At 38.8% G+C, this 23,380-nt stretch overlaps 1 protein-coding gene and 1 long non-coding RNA gene across 3 annotated transcripts in view; one reads left to right on the top strand and one right to left on the bottom strand.

Annotated features, from left to right (window-relative positions):
* The window catches only part of LOC123858963 (uncharacterized), a 184,137-nt gene that overhangs the window by 13,689 nt on the left and 147,068 nt on the right, over window positions 1-23,380 (bottom strand). The window lies entirely within an intron of this gene.
* PKIA (cAMP-dependent protein kinase inhibitor alpha) overlaps window positions 17,750-23,380 on the top strand; it is a 94,804-nt gene continuing 89,173 nt past the window's right edge. Inside the window, exon 1 of one of the 2 annotated variants that reach the window (XM_045896345.3) lies at window positions 17,750-17,908. The gene's annotated coding sequence lies outside the window, so the exon portion shown is untranslated. The remainder of the gene's footprint in view (window positions 17,909-23,380) is intronic. The other variant, XM_045896347.3, reaches the window with a different exon arrangement.

The following is a 23,380-nucleotide window of genomic DNA, read 5'->3' as shown; positions in this document are numbered from 1 at the left end:
CATTAGATATGTGAGATTCATTATAATTAGTTTCATTTAATACCACAAAAAGAACTTGTTCACAGGCTATTTTACTCTCTTCTTCCTTGATAGATGATTAGCTAGCTTCATTTTTAAATGAAAGATATACTCTAGATACTTAAATGTAGGGCATCTCTTCCTTTCAAATCTCAGAGAGAAAGGTGTGCTTCAGTTTCCCTATGGAAAGTTCTAGTATTTTGCCCCTCTTTTGAAAGAGGAACTAATCCTGCTTTCCCTATTCTTCTTTGGCTTCCTCCTTTCGTCAGCATTGAGCCTCTTTATCCTTTTTTTCAGCCCGAAGGATAATTTGTCTCATTCCAGGCCATTCAAAAATTGTACATTAGGAGGTAAATGAAAACAATTCATCTTTGATTATAAAATAGGACAGCTATGACATTAGTTCTTAAATAGTATAAAATTTTGATCCCTCACTACATCAAAAAGCCTTCTTAGGACTGAAGGTTCAATGACAGAAAATAAACAAAAATGTTTTGGTGACTCATTTGACATCTTTACTAATAGGTGGATATAAGGCACTTAAAGTGTTAGGCAATTAAAGTGAAATAATTTTCATACGTATTTTAAATTGCCTTATTAACATTAAAACTCATCTTTAGGGTAAAATGTACTTTTGCACTTTATAGTGAGAAAATCAACAAAATATGCCAATATGTAGGGAAAATGTAAATATAATACCAACTAATGTTAACTGGTGGCTTTTTTAAGCGCCCAATGCAGTACTTACATGATTTTTTTTCATTAACCCTGAATATGAATACTTTATAAATGAAGAAATCAAGACTAAAAATTGCAAGTCTGGGAATCCAATGAATCTTGGTCAATCAATAAGGGACTAGCAACACCCTGGAAGCTCCATGTGGTGCACAAGGCTGTGGATCAAAAGTGGACGAGCATCATACAACTGATATGTAAGACAAGTGTCTATAGCTACCATGTGGCATCAAGAATCAGTAACAGAGGGGCGCCTGGGTGGCTCAGTCATTAAGTGTCTGCCTTCAGCTCGGGTCATGATCCCAGGGTCCTGGGATCGAGCCCCGCGTCGGGCTCCCTGCTCCGCGGGGAACCTGTTTCTCCCTCTCCCTCTGCTCCTCCCCCTGCTTGTGCTCTCTTGCATGTTCTCTCTCTAATAAATAAACAAAATCTTTAAAAAAAAAAAAAGAATCAGTAACAGAAAGGAACAAGTCCATGCTTGTCACAATTAGATGGATGGGGACTGTTACCTCCTTGAGCTGCATAAAGCCCAGAGTTTTAGGATCATTTATGGGAGAGGGTTTCCACAAGAAGAGAATATTGGTGTATATGGTAACCTGGCAAAAGGAGCTTGAGCTCATCTTAATGTAATGTAAACAAAATATTTGTTCTAGTATTTTTCCCTCAAGTTAGTGAAGAGTTCAGAAAACTTTCCATATAATGCTCTCACTGATTCCATTCTTTAAAACTTTTGCTAAATTCTGATACCAAAAAAAAAGTATCTGTCCATCTATCTACATTTCTTTCTTTACAAGTGTTGCTCAGAAGGAAAAAAAAAAGTGATTAGATAAAGACTGACTGAAGGGAGAGGAGAGTGACTTGTTTTAGAAAAGGTTCCAGAAAAAGTCTTAAGGAGGAGGTGACATTAAAACTGAAACAAGAGGATTAAAAAAAAAAAAAGCAGATAAAGAGGAAGAATAAGAACAACATAAAAAGAAACTACCTACTCAAAAGCCCTACATGAAAAATCCCATCCTGTAAATGATTGATACCAGTGTGAAGGAGATCAACATAAGACACAGTTGATCAGATTGATAAAGGCCAGAATCTACAAGGCTAATGATTTTTATTTTATTTTAGATGCAAGTGAAAACCATTAATGGTTTTGAGAAGATAGTGGAAATGATCAGATTCACATGGAATACTAGACTGTTCAAGTAGAATAAGGGAGAAATGATAGGGGCTTAGACTAAGATGGTGGTGATTGGCAATGAATATGAAGAGAAATATATACACATATATTTGGAGATAGATTCCAGAGCACTTACTGATGAAGTCTATGCAAAAATTGAAGAAAAGTAAGGAATAAGGGATTATTCCCAGGTTTTTGCTTTGAGTTAATATTTGAATGTTTGAATCATGGCACCATTTACTGAGGAAGAAAAAATTTGCAGGATGAAGCAGTTTGGAAGAAGGAATAATTAACTGAAGTTTTCATTTTAGACATCTTAATTGTAGAGATGTCAACTAGTGTTTCTCAAATTTACCCAGTGAAAAGAATTACCTAGAGAACTTATTACATATATGGATTATCAGTTTTTCTGCTAGAAATTCTGGTTCATTAGGTCTGAGTTGAGCACAAAGTACTGGATTTTTTTCACTCTGTGGATATTGAGCAGCTATCAAAGAGAGAAAAAATGAAGAAGATCTCTATCAACTGATATAGGGTGATTTCCAACATACATGAAAGGCAAAGTTCAAAAGAGTACCTATAGTATGCCACTTTTCATGTAAGAAAGAAGGGACTGTAACAAAATGCACACATATCTACTCATCTGTGCAAAAAGAAATACAGGAAGGATAAACCAGAATCTAGTGTGATTGACTATCTATAGGAAGCAGCTGGGAATTGGGCTGAAAGTCAAGAAGAAAGGGAATGGGATAGAAGGGATGAGGAGATGACAGTGAGCATATATTTTTGTATAGTTTCAATTAAAACCGTGAACATTTGTCACGTACCCAAGTAAATAAATAATTAAAATCAAGCAGGATTTGAAAGTATCCCAAACTGGAACATAATTAGTAACAAATAAACCTAACTTTATTACAAATGAATAACAAAATCACACTGAAGGCGGCAGGAAAGAACTAACCTAAGTAACTTTGGAAAACAGTACTTTAATATACTATAATTAAACATACACAATATATACTGCAAGCTAAAAACAGAAAGAACTAACTATACACAAATATTAAACTTGTTAGTAGATTTATTTTTAACAGGGGTATAGGTTAATGATTTTTAAACATTTTATGTGCATTTTATGAACTGAGCAAAAAATAGATTGTGGATAATGAGAATTGGGTTTTTAGTTGTTAAACAAAGGAGTTACAAATAAAGAAATGGTAAGAGGCTGGAATAAGCCCTATAGTGTTGGATCGGAATCGAGGTATTAGTTTGCATTCATGTATCAGTTTGAACTTTGTGTGTGTGTGTGTGCGTGTGTGTGTACACACCCAGATAGATAAATATAAAAATAAACATATATTTGTATATGCGTATGTATGTATTCATATATATGTTTTTAGGTCTGTCTGCTCAAAGGGCAATAGGGTAGTTTGGGTAGCAATGAATATAACTCATACCAAGATGCTGAGTTCTAAATACCATGATTTAATACAAGGAACAAGAACTCTATGGAGAGGGGTGCCTGGGTGGCTCAGTAGTTGAGCATCTGACTACAGACCAGGTCATGATCCCAGGGTCCTGGGATCGAGCCCCACAACAGGCTCCCTGCTCCATGGGAAGCCTGTTTCTCCCCCTCCCACTCCCCCTGCTTGTGTATGTGTGTTCTCTCTGTCAAATAAAATAAAATCTTAAAAAAAAAAAGAACTCTATGGAGAGATGACTGATTCAAGGCTGGGACAGGGAAAAGTAAAAGGAAGGTCTGAAATATTTTGTAGTGCTAGAAAGTAAGCTACAACTCATATAGCTATGTGGAAAAAACATGGGAGACAGCGTGATGGGGGTACCAATCACCAAATCTGGAACAATTTGAGAAACAAAATAATGAATGGTAGCAATGGATTTTAACCCATAGAATAAAATAAATATCGACAAGTTCATACTGACATATATAAATAAATAAATAAATAAATAAATAAATAACTGAATAAATACATAAATGAAGGAGAAGGAATAGCTCTTCCTTTCAGTCAAATTATAGTTAATAAATGTAGAAGAACTGATGGGAACAGAAAATGATAATTTGTCAAACATCACAGTAATTGCTGGAGCCAGGGATTATTGATGGATGTCAAAATTAGTGTGGGGCAATAAAACAAGAAGCAGAATATTTGAGCAAACTCAAATAATTACAAAGGGAAAAATAGTAACTTTGCAGCTATCATTATAACCAAGGCATCAAAGTTAGCATTACCAGTAGTGAGACATACGATTTCTTGAACCTCTTCCTATGGTGGACATAAGGACATAACATCATCCTGTGGTGTTCTTGTCAGGAAATGCATAACATCAGTCTAACCACGAGAAATTATCAAACAAATCCAAATTGAGAAACATTCTACAAAATAACTGGCTAGGATTCTCCATTAGTTCAAAGTCATAAAGATAAAGAAACACAGGAACTATCTTAGATTGAAGAAGAATGAGAAGATATGGCAAATAAATGCAATAAGGGATCCTGGATTTGAACATGACCACAGGACAATAGACAATATTTGAATAATAGTCTACAAATTAGTTGATAGTATTGTATCAATGTAAACTTTCTGGTTTTGATAATTGTGCTATGATAATATAAACTTAGGGATAAACATTTAGGGATGCTGGGTAAAGGGCACATGGAACTCATGCTGCTATGTTTGAAGTTTTTTGTTTTTTGTTTTTTGTTTTTTTAAGATTTTATTTATTTATTTGAGAGAGAGAGAGAGAGAGCACAGAGGGAGAGTGAGAGGGAGAAGCAGACTCCCCACTGAGCAGGGAGCCCGATGCAGGGCTCGACCCCAGGACCCTGAGATCATGACCTGAGCTGAAGGCAGACGCTTAACCGACTGAGCCACCCAGGTGCCCCTGAAGTTTTTTAGTAAACTAAATTTGATAACAGAATTTTGTAAAAACTTAGTTTTTCCTTCTTTTACATTTCCTTATGAAATATATCTCCTTGTTTAGGGATAATGCTAATTCAGTGAGGAAGATAAGATTTACACAGAACCAAGGCTAACTTTCATAAGGTGTGGCACAGGAAACCATCAACTTTGAATGGCCACTTAAAACATCATACACAACATCATACACTTAAGTGCCACAATGAGTGGAATGTTTGAGGAGTTGGTGAACCATAGAATCCAAGAATTTTCTCATTGTAAAAACTCTTCCTTTTCCAGCTTCTTGGCTTCTATCTCTGTGAAAATACTTCAGTGACTGGAAGTTCATTATTTTAAAATGCAGTCTCTTCTAATGTTGAAAAGTTCTACTTGTTAAATAGTTCATCCTTTTATCAACCTAAACCTGGCTAATGGATCTTCAGGGTAGAAAAGACTATTCCTTTTCACAGGACAAACTCCAATAGTAGATTAGAGCCATCACCTTTGCCTCCTGGTCTTGTCTCATTTCGTATTCCTAGTCCTTCAATTACTTCTCACCGTGGATTCCAGACACTTGACTGCATTGATCACTTTCTCCAGCATAATAACCCATTTGCTGAAGCCGTATTTCAAGGCTGAAAGTGTTTACTGTTACATGTAAAAAATTCAAACGTAAAATTTCCAATCAACAATTATTCGCCTAACATGATTCATATATACCAACTGATAAGTACAATGAGAGATTATAAATTATTTAATTTTTAGAGACCCATTTAATACGTACTTATCTATAATGGGCCGGCAATGTGAATTGTCTTTCCATGCATCAGTGCACATCTGATGCTGCTTAACAATGACATGGATGTGGAATCCTGTTAGGTACTAACTTAAACATTTAAGAGCATTATCTGTTCCCAATAGACACACATATAGGAATTTTTATGATCTATTTTTTGTGTACTTCTCATTTTCATTATTCATTTTTGGCACTTAAGTGCATTCACCAAACTGCACCATAAACATTAAAATATTAAAATATATTGCTTCACTTTACCTTTTATAAGATAATTTTTTTAATATTTTATTTATTTATTTGAGACACAGAGAGAGAGTGTGTGCACAAGCAGGAAGAGGGGTGGAGGGAGAAGCAGGCTCCCCGCTGAGCAGGGAGCCCGATGCGGGGCTCGGTCCCAGGACCCTGGGATCATGACTTGAGCCAAAGGCAGATGCCTAGCTGACTGAGCCACTCAGGTGCCCCTTTTATGAGATTATTATACTTACCAACCAATATTTGAGATTTTAAGTATAAGCAAATCATGCTTAGCCAGTTAAGCACAGAGATTCAGTGAATGCAGTTGAAAATGCACACACTTAGATTTGAGCAAATTACTTCTCTAAGCCTTCATGTTTATTGTGTAAAACGATAATAGCAATATTGAGCACATAAGTGGATGGTAGAAAACCAGCTATATGTAGGTGCTATATATAAAGTTTATTTGACTACCTGACAATAAATACTCATTAACTATTAACATGATGATGAGAAGGAGGAGGAGGAGGATGGAGCTACTTGCAGGTGTCCTTATTAGGCCTGTAAGCATGGGAAAATAAGCCACTAGATCATGTCCATATACATTTACTAAGACTAGACTGCCTTTGCCCCCTGGCCCCCAGCTCCTACTCTTCATCTGTTTAAAAACTTCCCAAGACGGCTCAGGCCCTCTCTTCCATGAAACTTCTGTGAGCTACTCCTTTAGAATATGTTGCTTGCATTTATACCATGCACAAAACTTCTGCAGTGAAATGTATAACACTTTGCTGCAATTTTTGTCTCTGCATCAGACTGCAACTCTTAAGGAGAGAAACTAAGTCTTATCCCCAGAACCTAAAACAGTGCCAAGCACATAGTAACTTTTCAGTAGTTTTCTTCTTGTTTGTTTGTTTGTTTGTTTTATGAATGAAATCATGAATAAAAGAAGAAATGTTTGTTAGAAGATACTCTTTGCTCTCTAGGAGTTATATTATAAATTCTTAGTTAAGTACATTGAAGTTACTTTTTCTAGTATGTTCCTGAGAACTCTTAAGGAAAAGTTAGACTCATTGATGTGCACACAGTCTTAAGAATGGACTTTCTCATACCTTGTATACTTTCATATGTAGTAAGTGAAGATTAATCAATGGCAGGCTTTCCTCTACTTAGGTTTACATAGTCTTTAAGAAAAGCCATCTCATCCTTCTCAGTTAAGTTACAAACATTAGGATTTTAATATTTAAATAAGGGTGAGACTAGCTTTTGTCAATAATTCTGCTTTCTCATATTTAAAAAGAATGTCAAAATTTTAACTTCTTTGACTATCATCTTACAGATTCAGTTAAGTGTAGTCCTTTTTTTTTTAATTTAAAGATTTATTTATATGAGAGAGAGCATGGGTGAGCAGGGGGGAGGGGCAGAGGAAGAGGAAGAGGGAGAGGGAGAGAGAGAATCTCCAGCAGACTCCCCACTGAGCTCAGAGCCCGCTGGGGGCTCCATTCAGGGCTCCATCCCACAACCCTGAGATCATGACCTGAGCAAAAACCAAGAGTCAGCTGCTTAACTAACTGAGCCATCCATGCACCCCAAGTGTGGTCCTTAACATAATCCCAAATTTTGAAACTAATAGAAGAGGATTAAATATCTAGTGACTTCAATCTCTTTGTCAATCTTTTGACATTTCTTTAAAAATAATTCCCATCGACCACAATATTTGCACTTTCGGTCTTTTTTTTCCCCCACTAAAAACAAGAAAAATTCCTGGTGACAGTTACAGAATCATCCACGAGGGGGCAAACATGCCTCATATACACAGGGAGGGGGAAATTAGCAGTAATAAACTGCTTACATTGGAGGAAAAATAAATGGAAGTGAAGTCAGTAATGACTTTGGCCCAGATTAGGAAACAAAAAACAAAAAAACAGGGCTACATATCTCTTTGAAGAGAAAATGTTTCTTTAATTTCTACTTTTTATTTTTATTTCTGATACTAGAGGAAGTACATCTGAAAGTCAGAGCCAGGAGCACTTGAAAACACTGCAAGCTCTGCTATACTTATTTCTATATAACAATTTTAAAATTTGCGGCTTCTGGGTGGCTCAGTCTAAGCGTCTGCCTTCGGCTCAGGTCATGATCCCGGGCTCCTGGGATCGAGCCCCGCATCGGGCTCCCTGCTCCGCGGGAAGCCTGCTTCTCCCTCTCCCACTCCCCCTGCTTGTGTTCCCTCTCTCGCTGTGTCTCTCTCTGCCAAATAAATAAATAAAATCTTTAACAAAAAATGAAGTGAGGTATGCATTTTTCATAAGTCCTTCAGAAATGTATTTTACAAAACTTTTTAAATTTAAAAAAAAATTTTTTTTTTTAAGATTTTATTTATTTATTTGGCAGAGAGAGACACAGCGAGAGAGGGAACACAAGCAGGGGGAGTGGGAGAGGGAGAATCAGGCTTCCCGCGGAGCAGGGAGCCCGATGCGGGGCTCGATCCCAGGAGCCCGGGATCATGACCTGAGCGGAAGGCAGACACTTAACGACTGAGCCACCCAGGCGCCCCCATACCTCACTTTAGATGATGTCATTGATTTAAGAGTCAAGAAATTACAGTCAGGAATGAAGCTGAAGCACACACTGTGTATTCCTGTGTGACAGTGAACTATGGGAGCTCTAGCTGTGTTTGCTCTTAACATACCACTATCAGTCAGAATTTCAGCTCTTGCAATCCAATATACAGTTAAAATCAAGCGTAGTGTTCAAGGTCTAATTCCTCAGTTCCCTACTTAACCCAGTTAGAGTCTATGGTCCATCACTAGAATCACTCCTTCCTGTAGCCTCTGAAGTCCCTTGGCCCTCACTCTCTGTTGTATTAGCTGTCCAAAATGTCAACCCTTGCAAAATAGAAACTTATGTTAGTTCAGCACCTATGCCAAGCAGGTAAATATGGCTGGAGAAAAATGACAATTGCTAATTGGTCTCATTTAATTCATAATCACTAACCCTATGTGAACTCTTAGTACTTACAGAAAACTGACTAATCAATTTTCTTTCCCTCTTTCCTAGGTGACAGTTTTCACAACTTCTCTCTTCTTACATCTCCAACACCTATTCCTCTTTCTAAATTCTCAGATGCTTTTTATTTCACTAAGAATACAGGTGGAATCTGAATAGAATCTCCATAACCTCCAAATATCAAATCTACCAACCTACTTGGGGCTATCAGAAACCACACACTCTGCCTTCCCTCCTTTGGTGGAAGAAATATTTGTCCACTGATCTCAGGTCAAACCCTCCATTCTATACTGGATTCCTCTCCTCTTACCTAATTAAGGATTTCTCTTCTACTGTGTCTCCTCTCTCCCATATCGTCAATTATCCTCTCTCTACTAGATGTTCCCATCAGCATACAAAGATGTAATACTTCCCATCATAAAGGAAAAAAAATACTGTCTTTGCTCACATATCACACCCTAATTACTGCCCCATGGCTCTGCTTCTCTTTAAAGCAAACTAGTCAAAAAAGATACATGGAGCACTGGGTGTTATGCACAAGCAATGAATCATGGAACACTACATCTAAAACTAATGATGTAATGTATGGGGATTAACATAAGAATAAAAAAATTTAAAAAAAAAAAGATAGCTCTACTTAACTTTTCCACTACTTTTCTCCCATTTGCTGATTTTTATTCTCTCCATTATACAAGAACTATTCTTATCAAGGTTATTAGTTATCTCTATGTTCCAAATACTATACTAAATTATCAGTTCTCATCTTTTACTTATTTATTTATTTATTTGACAGAGAGAGACACAGCGAGAGAGGGAACACAAGCAGGGGGAGTGGAGGAGAAGCAGGCTTCAGGCTGAGCAGTGAGCCTGATGTGGGGCTCAATCCCAGGACTCTGGGATCAAGACCTGAGCCAAAGGCAGACACTTAACGACTGAGCCACCCAGGCGCCCCTATCAGTTCTCATCTTAATCTACTAGCAGCAGTATGACTAATAATCACTCCCTCTTCCTTCTAATACCCCTCCGCTGGACTTCTGGAACAATTCTTATCTCTGCTGACTTCTTTTACCCTTTACTGGATCTTCTAGATACTGGAGTGTCCCACTGGTCATTCCTCCAACATCAAGTATTCTCTGCCTACACTTACTTGCAAAGTAATTTCATCTAGTCTAAAGACTTTAAATACTATGATGATTCACAAATTTTCTACTACAGCCATGTCATCTCTCTCCCTGAGTTTCAGATGCGTATACCCATTGTCTACTTCCCATCTCCACTAAGATCTGATAGGCATCACAAATTTAGCGGATCCCCAAACAAACTTCTAATCCCTTAAAGCTCTCTCTTGACCACTGCTCAAAAGTTTCTAAATGATTTTTCACTCACCTACCTTTCTAACCTCATCTTCTAACAATTTTCCCTGTTGAGCAATTCCCTATAAACAAACTAGCCGTCTAGTCTGGAACACATAAAGTATAAGCCCATCTCCCTACATATGCCAAACCTCGTTTCCAATGTGCAGTTGACCCTTGAACAACGTGGGAGTTAGAGATGCCAACACCCTGTGCATTCAAAAATCCATGTGTAACTTTTGGCTCCCCCAAAACTTAACCACTAAGAGCTTACTGCTGACTGGAAGCCTTATTGATAACATAAACAATTGATTAACACATATTTTGTATGTTATATGTATTATATAGTTTATTCCTACAAAGTAAGCTAGAGAAAAATGTTAAGAAAATTAAGAAAATCGGGGCACCTGGGTGGCTCAGTCTTTGGGCGTCTGCCTTCAGCTCGGGTCATGATCCCAGGGTCCTGAGATCGAGCCCCACATTGGGCTCCCTGATCTGCAGGAAGTCTGCTTCTCCTTCTCCCACTCCCCCTGCTTGTGTTCCCTCTCTCGCTGTGTCTCTCTGTCAAATAAGTAAAATCAGAAAATTAAGAAAATAATGAGAAATACACTTACAGTACTGTACTATAAAACATACACCTATAAGTGAACCCATGCAGCTCAAACCCATGTTGTTCTAGGATCAACTGTATTCATATGGTTTGTTCCCACACTTCTTCCAAATCTCTGCTCAAATATCAATGGACAACCCTATATTGCCCCCACCCTTGCATCATTACACGGCTCCTTCATGGCTCTTCCCAAAACTAAAAAGCTATATTCATCTGCTTATGGTCTTCTTCCACTGGAACGTAAGACCCATAAGGAAGAGATCCATTTGTTCACTTTTGTAACTCCAGTTCTTAGAACAGCAGCTCATATTGGACATTCCATCAATATCTGCTGAATAAACCGCAACTTCCTGCTGACCAAACATTCACTGAAACTTATGTTTAAATCAAATTTAAATTTCCTTTTTTATTAGCCTAAATTGGATTTGAGGAATCGGATACTCCTTTTTCATGAAAAAAAATGAAGAATTATAGAAACAATTCTTTATAAATACTCTTTAATAATCCATTCACTACAACAGAAAAGTTTTCATTAAAGAGTACTTTCTTCAGCAGGGATTTATTGGTTTGGTCAGATTCTTTAAAAGACCTGAAATTAAAAAAGAATTTAAAGAGTACTACCTAAGTAGATTGTTTTATACTTCATGACTTTATAATGATTTAAAAAAAAAAGGTTTATTTGAGAATTACCTACACCACGCTGTTGAATATATCATATGCCGTTTACTAAGCATTTCACGTAAGCTAATATACATTTCACAATTAAATATTACAGAATACTTCCTGTATTATATTGATCTGGTATTATATGTCGACTCCTTACCAGTAAAAACAAGGTGAATTCATAGCAATGTCTAAAGAAACAATTTCTGTTCTGTTTGAAGTCACTTCCCTTCTTTCAGTTATATCTGCTGATACTATTCATTATCTAATACCAATCTTCATATGAATGATTGTTATCTAGTACTCTTGTATCAGTGTATTCATATTAATGCAGGAAATCTTACACTATCTATAATTATTTGAATGCAACTTTTACTATAACTATAACTTTGCTACCCCTGAATTGCATTTGTACATGTTTTATATATTTTCTGACCTCATTGAAAGAGATATTTGGCATAAAATTTTAAGACTTCTGTGGAGTATAATTAGTCAACCCAAGCGGAGCATCCACCAAACACACGCACATGCACACACGCACACGCACACACAGGTACTATTGTTAAAAAATTCTCCTCCTACCCTTTCTTATAAATCAAAATTATGTAAGACAATATTGACTGTCACGTACTAAGTGCCCAATTCTTTCCTAGTAAACCAAATTCCCAGCTTTAAGCAGACTCCTATGGAGTGATGAGAGCAGGAGACCTGGCAAGTCAGTGGGTGACAGACGCTGGAGCCAAATCACCCTGACAACTCCTCTCCATAATAAATCTGAGAAGCTAATCTCTGCTAAATTGTTAATGGCTGCTAATGAGATACTCTATACTTGGTTACCACTCCTTGACAGCGTATTTGCATTTAAATGAGCTCCTTCTGGAAGGACTCCCTAACCCAAAGGACTGGTTCCACTGCTGACAGCTTCAGGCACATAGGACCTCTGCCTCTGGTTTCACATTGTCTCTTCCTAGACTCATGATATCCTTGGGCCATTTGATCCCTAACTCCAGAATATCAGAAAGGAAGAATTGCAGACCTCAGAGTCATGAGCAAAAGATGATTTTTTTTTTTTAAAGACCATGCAATGAAAAGTCATGAGATAAAAAAAAAAATGATCTTACTCTAGCCTCCACTAATGAAGTTATCTGGCATACTGGTGTATGTCAAGTTCCAAGAAGACTGATTCAAGCTCTATGTGTTGACATAAAATATTTCTCATTTATTATTCTTTTTCTTTCTAGTTCCGTTATGCCTCTTGCCTTGGTATAGTATCCGAACAGTTAATTTCTGCCATTTTACATCTTTAATTTTTGTCTTTTCCCTAGCACCATCAATACTGATTCTCTACCATGAGTAAAAAGCACCTGACAAGAGTATTTTGATGGATGAAGGAGCCTAAATTATCATGAGACACTGTCTATATCTCCAGTTAGTCTGGCTTCATAGAATGGAAACTATACTGGGAAGGACAACAGACTATGTTCTAGGACTATCCTAAGTCACCACATTTAATCTCCACTGTTTCAGACAAATTGAAGGAAAAGACCAAACATCTAAGGACAAGCCTATGTAATAGCCATTGCTCTTCTTATTTCAAAAATAAGACAAAGTCAGACTGTGAATGAGAGGATCCAAGCCCAGATCTGTTCAACTACAAAACCCCTGAAATTCAGAGTCCTCTCAGTCTTCTGGTTCCCTTCATCTTCCCATCCTTCTTCTCCTTAACATTACACAGACTTTTACCTCTAGCACCTGATACCTAGCAAATCCTGCAATTAAATTATAAATTATTTTTTTAAAGATTTTTATTTATTTGAGAGAGAGGGAGAGAGAATGCATGCATACAAGTGGGGGGAGGGGCAGAGGGACAAGCAGACTCTGTGCTGAGTATGGAGCCCCACGTGCGGCTCCATCCCAGGACCCTGAGATCATAACCTGAGCCAAGGTCAGACACTTAATTGACTGAGCCACCCAGGCCCCTAAATTATAATTATTAACCACAAGATTCAGCATATTCTCTCTTCCAAGGTATTTAGAACTTTCAAAGAAGATGGGAGCCTGCCCAAGTGGCCAAGGGTAGCACTTAGCAAGCATGGACTCCCTCTAATGCCTGCACTGGGCAATCCATGTCATTTCAGAGTATCCTAAAAAAAAATCTTCTGTGGTTGGGATCCTAACCTTCTTCTTACCACGGTTCCCTTTAACAATCTGGAGCAGTTTCTTTAACTTTTCTTAAAATAACACTTTGGGGGAGCCTGGGTGGCTCAGTTGGTTGAGCCTCCGACTCTTGATTTCAGTTCCACTGGTGATCTCAGGGTCCTGGGATGGAGCCCCGAGGAGGGCTCTGTGCTCAGTGGGGAGTCTGCTTGGGATTCTCTCCCTCTCCTTTTGCCCCTCCCCCCGCTCTCTCTCTCTCTCTCTCTTCCTCTAAAACGAAAAAATGCATCTTTAAAAAAAAGAGGAAGGAAAAAATAACTTTTAAATTCATAAAATATACATAATTTAAAAGGACACTAATGGCCAATTCTTAAATGCAGTTATTAAAATATTTAAGAAATAAAACTTGTGATATAGAAATGTACAGGCATTTAAGTTCACTAAATAACGAGATGTAACAGTTATTCTATTAACTACTATACTTAAAAAATAGTGATATTGAGCTAATGGGTTAATTATTATATTGCTATACATACATGTGCCCTGGAAAGGAACAATTAAGTAAATGGATGAAAGATTGTTGGAGCCACATTTCTTACTATTTTTGTAGGAATTCATGGATAAGCAAGGGGAGGAAGCTAAAATGATCTATGTGTTAATGGATTAGACTTGAAGACATTAGTATGAACTCATATTTAGCTCAGTATAAGTACTGAGGTTACATATAGAAATATTTATGGATATGTACACATACATGGGTTAATAAAAATATGTATTTCTTTGCTGTTTCAGAGAGCCTAAACAAATGGTACCCACCACACCTAAAGCCCAGATCTTGCTATTAATCATCCTCCAATAAAAGGAATCAGGGCTTCTTGGAGAAATGGCTGATTCTAGGACTGGGGTAGGAAAATACAAGATGGGCCCGGAGCATCTTGTAATGCCAGAAAGTAACAAAGTAATAACACACACCACACATATCAAAGGGAGTATGTCAAAGCTGCATAGGAGCCAACACAAGGAACTCGGAATGGCTAAAGCTAGAACAACTTGAACAACAAAATAAAGTGGTATTGGATTATAACTCAAAGTATAAAGTAAATATGCATGAGTCTATACCGCTATAAATAAATAATTGCATAAATTAATATTTAGGGGAGAAAAGACAATCTCCTGCGCAGAAGGATTCCAAATACTTTATGTGCATACTCTGCCCTCAAGAAGGTGGAGCATAACTCTCCACTCCTTAGGCGTGAGCTTCACATAGTGACTTCCTTCCAACAAGTACAGTATGGAAAGGATGGAGGAGTAACTTTACACTGGAGAAATCTGAGATACTACCCCAGTCAGGTGATCAAGGTCAACATCAACAGTTGAAAATCATATTGATAGTATATACTCCTGATGTGATGTTATGAAAATGGCACTTTATCTTGTGGTTGTCCTCCCAATAAACCATAACCCCAGTCTTATCATGAGAGAAGCATCAGACAGATTGCAATAGTGAGGCATGCTACAAAATACTTGACGCTGGGTGGCTCAGTTGTTAAGCATCTGCCTTCAGCTCAGGTCATGATCCCAGGGTCCTGGGATGGAGCCCCACATCGGGCTCCCTGCTCCCCAGGAAGTCTACTTCTCCCTCTCCCACTCCCCCTGCTTGTGTTCCCTCTCTTGCTGTGTCTCTCTCTGTCAAATAAATAAATAAAATCTTAAAAAAAAAAAATACTTGACCTGTACTCCTCAAAACTGTCAAGGTCATCAAAAACAAGAAAAATCTCGGAAGCTATCACAGCTCAGAGGAGCCTAAGGGGACATGATAACCATAGGTAATGTGGGTGTCCTGGATGGGAGCTGGGAAAAGAATTGAAGACATTAGGTAAAACCCAAGGAAATTGTACAGACTTTGGTTAATATTAATGTAGCATTGTTGGTTCATTAATTGTAACAAAGGTACTATACTAATGTAAGATGTTAATAACAGAGGAAACTGGGAGTGGAATATATAGGAATCCTATACTATCTCCTTAATTTTTCTGTATATCTAAAACCATTCTAAGAATATATAATCTATGGGCGCCTGGGTGGCTCAGTTGGTTGGGCGACTGGAGCCCTGGGATCGAGTCCTGCATCGGGCTCCCTGCTCGGCAGGACGCCTGCTTCTCCCTCTCTCACTCCCCCTGCTTGTGTTCCTGCTCTCGCTCTCTCTCTCTCTCTGTCAAAAAAAAAAAAAAAAAAAAAAATCTTGGGCTCCTGGGTGGCTCAGTTGGTTAAGCGACTGCCTTCGGCTCAGGTCATGATCCTGGAGTCCCTGGATCGAGTCCCGCATCGGGCTCCCTGCTCAGCGGGGAGCCCGCTTCTCCCTCTGACCCTACCCCCTCTCATGTGCTCTCTCTCTTCTCTCTCATTCTGTCTCAAAAAAAAAAAAAAAATCTAAAAAAATAAAGAATATATAATCTATTAAATAAAACAAAAAAAAGGTGATGATGATTTTATTGTTACATCAGAGTAGTGATTTTGAGATATCTATAAAAACTGAAATAAGAAATTATCTGTTCTTCTGTTGGTGACAAAGGCACAGGTACTCCTAATATTATTGTGGTTCATTGTCTGCATTTATATTTAAAGGAAAGGCTAAGTGCTAAATTTCAGTTATAGGTTAGTAAAACTAAAGACGGAATACTCCCATCCAGATTCTACATACCCTTTGATACAGATTAAGAATCTCCCAATCTACAGTGATATTAACGGCTTAATTTTATGAAATTGAGGCTCAGAGGCATGAATTAGGTTGCTGCAGCTTCCAAAAAGCATTCATTCTAGGGCCAAGAATTCTTCATGATTTTTGTTGGAATTCTGTTGCTACATACACTACCTCCCAATTTTGGAGCTGCTAAACAGAGAGATGGGAACTCTTCAAATGTGCTTCCCTGGCCTTGTGCAATGCACTGCTTATGCTGCTGTCCAAATCCACAAGAGAAAGTTGGCTTGGACCTAGTGAGGGGAATTCCAAAAGTAAGTTAAATGAGGAAACTCCACTCACACTGAACTCTGTCAAAGAACCTCTCTACTTGGAAATGGCTTAACAATGGGAGAAAGAAGCGCTGGCTCCACCATAAAGAGAGCAAATCCTTGGCCCTTTTTTCCCTTAAATCCCCAAACTGCTGAGCTGGTTGGCAGAAAGAAAGGAAGGGAGGGAAGGAGAGAGAGAAAGAGAGAGAGAGAGAGAGGTTAATAGCTGGCGCCAATTTAAAGAGGTTAAGAAGGGGCTTATATGTGTATTTGCTTACATTATTCCTAAGGCCAATTCTGATAAATCCTTCGGGGGGGGGGGGGGGAAAGATACGGACATCTGTTAATGTGGATTCTGCTTCTTGGCTTCCAAATGTTATAGCTCTCACCAGAGCAGCCAGCCCAGTTGAGGGGTGGGGGTGGGGGGAAGGTGTTAGAGGCAACATCCGTCCACTAAATGCACCACTAAACAGCAACAAAATCCTGGGGCCAGCCCTCTCTGTTTCCTCGAGTGCTTTCTTTGGTCCGTCCTACTTCTCCACTCCTTTGGGAGTTTCCCGTTCTATTACGTAGGCAAGAGGGTGAGAGGTCCCAGCTTTCATGCTTGTGAGTGGTTTGGCTGTGTGTGTGCCTGTGCGTACTTGTGTGTGTGCGTTGGGGGAAAGTGAGGCGTGCTACAAGGGGCTTCGAAAGATCGATTGCCGATTTAAAACATTTCCGGAGTGTTTGAATGTTTATCTTAAAAAGACAATCCCGGTCTCACATTCAGCGAAATGAACAATACCGATAAGGAAAATGAAGAGGGTGGGAAACCCACACAGTCGAATGGAGCTGTCCATGCAGCGGGCGTGACAGGGGAGCTCTCGGAGGAAAGGCGCTATGCAGAGAAAGTTTCTTTGGCCCTTCTCTCTCGGTTCACAAGCCGGCAGCCCTTCCTGCGTAAAAGCATTAATAGAAAAGAAACCTAAAACCCGGAGGGGTAGCGGTCGTCGGGCACAGTTTCCAGAAGCCCAAACCCGCGGCCGGGAGAGGTCCCTCTCCCCCCGCGACTGGCACGGAATGTGGTGATCCGGCCCGGGGCGGGGGATGACTTCATGCAGCCGGAGCGCGGCGGCGGGAGCAGCTGCAGCAGCCGGCAGGTGGGGTGGGGGCCGGCGGAGCTGACCACGCACTCGGCCCCGCGCGGCGGCACTGCGGCCCCGGGGCAGCGGGCACTGGGACTTGCGCTGACTCCATCCCGACAAGGTAAGCAGCCCGGCTATTATTAGCCTCCGCCACGCCGCTCAGTTCTTTCCGCTCGGGTAATAATGGGGTTTGCAATCCACAGAGAAGGGAAATATCCTTGCTGCATTCTGCAATGGGAAAAGGAGCAACAACTGGAATTGAAATGTTAATCAGCCAAGTGCTTGAGATTGGAGGAGCGGTGTTACTGGGCAAACAAAGAAGGCGGTCACCCTCTATACTCTTAAAGATAGTCGACCGTTTCAATGGCAGACTCGCTTAGACATTGAAGAAGACTAAAAATGTGCAATAACTGGAGTTGCACTTTTATCTTTCTGCTTCAACCTTCACTTGGTTATTTTGTGGTTTGGGAGCAGCAGGTCCTTGGAGGCAGCTTGGGGAAGTAATCAGAAATCTTTCCTACCTTCCTCTGTCCTCTCCCTTCCTAGTTATCAGAATGGGTCTGTGCCCATTTCAATGTCAAACACCTACTTCAATACTGAACCTTTAGAAAGAGTCTCAGATTAGAAGAGAAACTTCTCTTATCTCCTGGAGTTCAGCTTGGATTGAGCAGCACTTGTTTCCACCTTCTCCCTTCGTTTACCATCTTCTCTCGTCAATTCATTGATTTCCCTGGGATGCCGGGTCCATTCACAGGCCAGCTCTTGTCAGCTTCTATTCACAACCTCTGCTCCATGACTGATTTTTGTCAAGGACCTACAAAGGGCATTGCCCTACACCAGTTTTAGTATTCTCTCTGTCTACTGTTACCTGTGTCCTTCCCCCAAATACATGGCACGAAAAATCCTTCTTTTAGCCTAGTACCAACATGGTTCCCGATAACTCCCTTCGCCGTAGTCACTGCAGCTACAAGAGGATTTCGAGGACAGCGGAATCTGTTGGGGTGTCAGAAAGAGGACCATACTTACATTTTGCTGCCTGTGCATAGGCATAGATGGAAGTACAAATGTGAATGTGTCTATCTAGTCTTTCTTGAAGCTTTTTTTAGTCCCACTGGGTTGTGAGACACCTACCTTGATAGGATTTGGGGTAGGTCCTCCCGGAAAAGCAAGCAGTGTGTTTGTCCTAGGATTCCCCAATAACCTCAAAAGAGTTTCCAGAGAGGCTTTCCCCACAGGCATTCAGAAAGCCACTGGAGCTGACCAATCTAAGCTTCAGGTTATTTGAGCATCCTCAAGTCAATCTTGACATTTAGGGGTTCTGACCACTTGTTCTAAGATCTCCCCCACAAACCTTGCTACTGAGCTCAAGTGCCTTATTCCTGTTGCCACCTAGGGATGATGTACTTTTGAATAATATGCTTTGAAATGGGTAAGATGGCTGTGATGGGGATTGTAAATGTGCCACTTCACCAACAGAGAACATTTGCAATAAGCCAGACTGGGGTGTCTGTGTGCCAATACTCTATTTAACGGGGGGGGGGGGGGGATCTGTTACCTTTACATTTGAAATGAGACAGTCTGACCCATAGCCATGTAATTTTATTTTCGCAAATTGAAAGAGATCAATGAAAAAGAGGCAAGGTTTATAGCTAAAAATGTATCTCTGGTTACCTTCCTTTTAAAATATTGCTTTTTGACAAAGATATTAGTTTTGAAAAATCATGTTAATTCTATTAAATGCCATTATTGCTTTTCTGAATACAAATTCTTTTTATAAAATACACTTTAGAAGGATTTGAGTTGGTTTCTTTGTCTCTACCTTTAGTATATGTGGCAGAGGGAGTGGAGGGGGTGGGCAAATCCCACTCCAAGTGGCCCACTCCAGGAACTCTTCCCCTGGATCATGAAAACCTCAGCACTGATTTTTTTTTTTTTTTTTTGGCATGTTCTTGTTATTATGTGTTGAGTGTGGTTTGGGTTTGAAATATTAAAATTTCAAGATTCTATAATTTTGAATCAGGCACACCAAATAGAAAAGGGAACAAAGAGCAAGAACAACAAAACCCTTCATTCTACCACCTTTACTAATCTTAAAATATTTAACTATATAAATAATTATTCTGAATAATAAGTGATAATAAATGTTAATATAATAATTCATTTTTAAGAAATTATGAAGTACAGATTAGTATAATTGATCTTAGGTACAGTAATAATTTCTGTAATTTGAGGTTTCTTTATGTTGACTATTACTGCATGAGAATATCCTAATAATAGTTAGAAATTGAAAGTGTCTATTACTTGGTTTCTTGAAGAAACTGGATTCTTTGGAAAGAAATGGGTCAGAATTAGGGGACTAGTACTGCCTAAGCTGGCGTCATACCTGCCAGTGATTTTATAGGGGAGATGAATTCACTAAGGTATGGACCTGCATTGGAGGAGGCTTTTTGGGAAGAGAGAAAATAAGTTAGAAAATTTAATTTTTCATTTCAGTACAACTGAGGAAGATAAATAAATGTAAAGGATTTCTGAATTTGGACTTTGTTATGTTTAAATAAAACAACTTTTCTGAGAAAAGTGTCAAAATTCAGAGCCCTAAGAAGAAATATGTGTATGACTTCATGATTTCATGACTGAAATTGATTTATGACTTTATTTCCTTTTCTTTAAATGTTTCCCAGGGAAAGGAAAAATTAATTGCCTGGTGTTCAAGAGATGGAGGAGGAATGAAAAAAGGGGATGTGCACTATTAGATGCTGAATGAACTGCAGGCATTTTTGTAGGTTTGACAAGATAGAATGAAGTCAATCTATTGCTTTCTAATCACATAAAAAAAAAACAAAACCATTTAGTATGGTGGGTGGTCAGTGTTATCAGTAATTTAGTACAAATTTAGACATCAAAGTTGACCTCTCATAACAAAAGGCATTTTCTGGTGCTGTCTTACTGCCATTAGCTACAACTGAAACAGACTTATTTTGAGATTTTGAAACATGGAAAAGAAAAAAAAAAAGTAGAAATAATAAAGCTAAAGAAGTGTATTTCTATTCACCCAGTGTCTCCACTGAGAATAAGTAGAAAAAGTGCTATTTTCAAAGTTGTCAGTGCCCTCCTAACTGCCAAATTTATGTAATATTTCACCTTTTTCATTACGTCTTTATTTTTAAGTTCTCATCCATGTTCTTTTTAAATTAAATATTCATGTTTAAAAGTATTATTAATAAGTAATATGCATCAGGCACTGAGATATCTCTTTATCTAGTTTCTTACTAATCCCCTTAAGGTACCAGCCTAAACCAAGTGGTTTTTATTTCCACTTTGTGCCCCATGATGTCATGCCTATATGTCCTCATCTGTTCCTTTCCCTCACCCTGTATGTGTTGAAACCTTGCTCACATCAGACACTTCCTCTTCCATAAAGCTTTCCCCATACCCACCATGCTCATATCAGATGAGTTTTTTCCCTTGTCTAAATTCCTATTGCACTTTCTGTCTCAGTCTATTCTTTAGTGTGAACCAATGCCTTGTTCTCCTAAAATAGCTTTGGAGAGCACAGTTTGTGACTGACAACCTTTTATTACCCACAACTCATAGTATAGTGCCTAGCTACATACAGTTCTTCCTTGAATTACAGTGGGCTTACATCCCAATAGACCCATCATAAGTTGGAAATACTGTAAGTCAAATGCATTTAATACACCTAACCCACCAAACACCATAGCTTAGCCTAGCCTACCCTAAACGAGCTCAGAACTCTTATATTGGCCAGCAGATGGGCAAAATCATCTAACACATAGCCTATTTTATAATAAGTGTTGAACATCTCATGTAATTTATAGAATACTATACTGAAGGTGAAAAACAGGATCGTTATGTAGGTACAGAGTGGTTGTTAAATGTATCAGTTGTTTACCCTCATGACCGCATGGCTAACTGGAACCTGTGGCTCACGGCCACTGCCCTACATCATGACAGATTATTGTACTGCTTGCTAGCCTGGGAAAAAAATCCAAATTCAAAAATTGAATTGTGGTTTCTACTGAATGCGTATCTCTTTTGCACAATCATGAAGTTGAAAAATCATACATTGAACCATCATAAGTCAGGATGTTTTGTATATGCATAGTAGACATTCAGCAATTTGATTTTAGTGAAGAAACTGGTTATTATTTCAGGGGTATATCTCTATCTACTCTTCACCATTAGTCAAGTTCAGCTCCCAGAATGTGTGCACGTACTGTTTAGTTTTTTAAAATATTTATATAATAATAAATACAGTGAAAGCCCATTCAAATAATTCAACAAAAGTTACTGAGAGCTTACATGTCATTAAATGTATATTAGCTCATACATATTAAAAGTATGCTAAGCTTAACAAAACAAAACTTTTTTTCTTAAGATTTTATTTATTTGACAGAGAGAGAGTGAGAACATGCAAGAGCACACACAGCAGGGGGAGAGGGAGAGGGAGAAGCAGGCTCCCTGCCAAGCAGGGAGCCTGATGCAGAACTCCATCCCAGGACCCTGGAATTATGACCTGAGCCGAAGGCAGATGCTTAACGACTGAGCCACCCAGGTGCCCCCAAAACAAAACTTCAAAGAAGATATTGTATCTGCTTTCAACATGCTTGCATTCTACTGAAAAAGAATAAGCAGGAGAAGGTGCCTTACATATATAAGTACTTGTCTAGTTTCAAGGCACTCTGCCAGGTACTTTCCTCTGCGGTATCAAATTTCAGCCTTCTACTCAATGCTTTTACTTTGAGGAAACTGAGACTCAAAGATATCACCTAAATGTTTAGCAGGCATTCCGTGTTACCATGCCACTCTTTGAAGTGTTAAGAGTGAAGGGAAGCATATAAAAATGCAAGGTCAGACCTGTCAGAGTAGTTTAAAAATTATTTTGTAATTAATCTTTCTAGTGTTTCTTGAACTTTTGGGTCTTAACGTCCCCTTTGATAATTCAACAAAGGCTGTGCATCCACTCCCCAAGTATACACACACACACACACACACACAAATACACATAGCATTTTGCATACAATTGCAGGTGTTTAAGGACCCACTAAAGCACTCCTTCACAAATGGTTTCAGAACATCTACTCTGGGCTCACTTTGACAGTATGTGTGTCCTTTATTAGCGCAGACATTTTTGGTACTTGAAATGACGTTCTCCTTCTATTGTTCTCCCTGCTTTAGAACCTAAAATGAGAGCTCTTCATTATCACTGGCACAAAGACAGCTAAGATGATTCAGAAACAGGTGCCAGTGAGAAAAGTGATTCAAAGAACCCTGATTCATGGAAAAGGAATCCCAGGGGGAGTTCTGAATGTTACACATTCCAAATGACTTATTTAGGGTTTTCCAATCAAAACCATTTTTTACAAAAAAAGAAACAGTTCTAGACTTAGAGTACCGTAGTGCCAGATATCTAGAAGAACATTGCCAGCGGTTGAGCAGTGTAGGCTACTTTGAAACATAATCAGTTTTCTTAGGATGGACGTATGTCTGCCTCAAAGTTACTGTTTCTTTCTGGGAATGCTGTCTGCAGTAATGTATTTGCTTTTGCCAAGTTAAGGGAGGAGTGAAAAGT

Source organism: Mirounga angustirostris, unplaced genomic scaffold (assembly GCF_029215605.1).
Source record: "Mirounga angustirostris isolate CCGP_5_RB_7025 unplaced genomic scaffold, mMirAng1.0.hap1 SCAF_4, whole genome shotgun sequence".
NCBI lineage: Eukaryota > Metazoa > Chordata > Mammalia > Carnivora > Phocidae > Mirounga > Mirounga angustirostris.
Note: the sequence above shows the minus strand (reverse complement) of the source record. Positions and strands in the feature narration are given on the sequence as shown.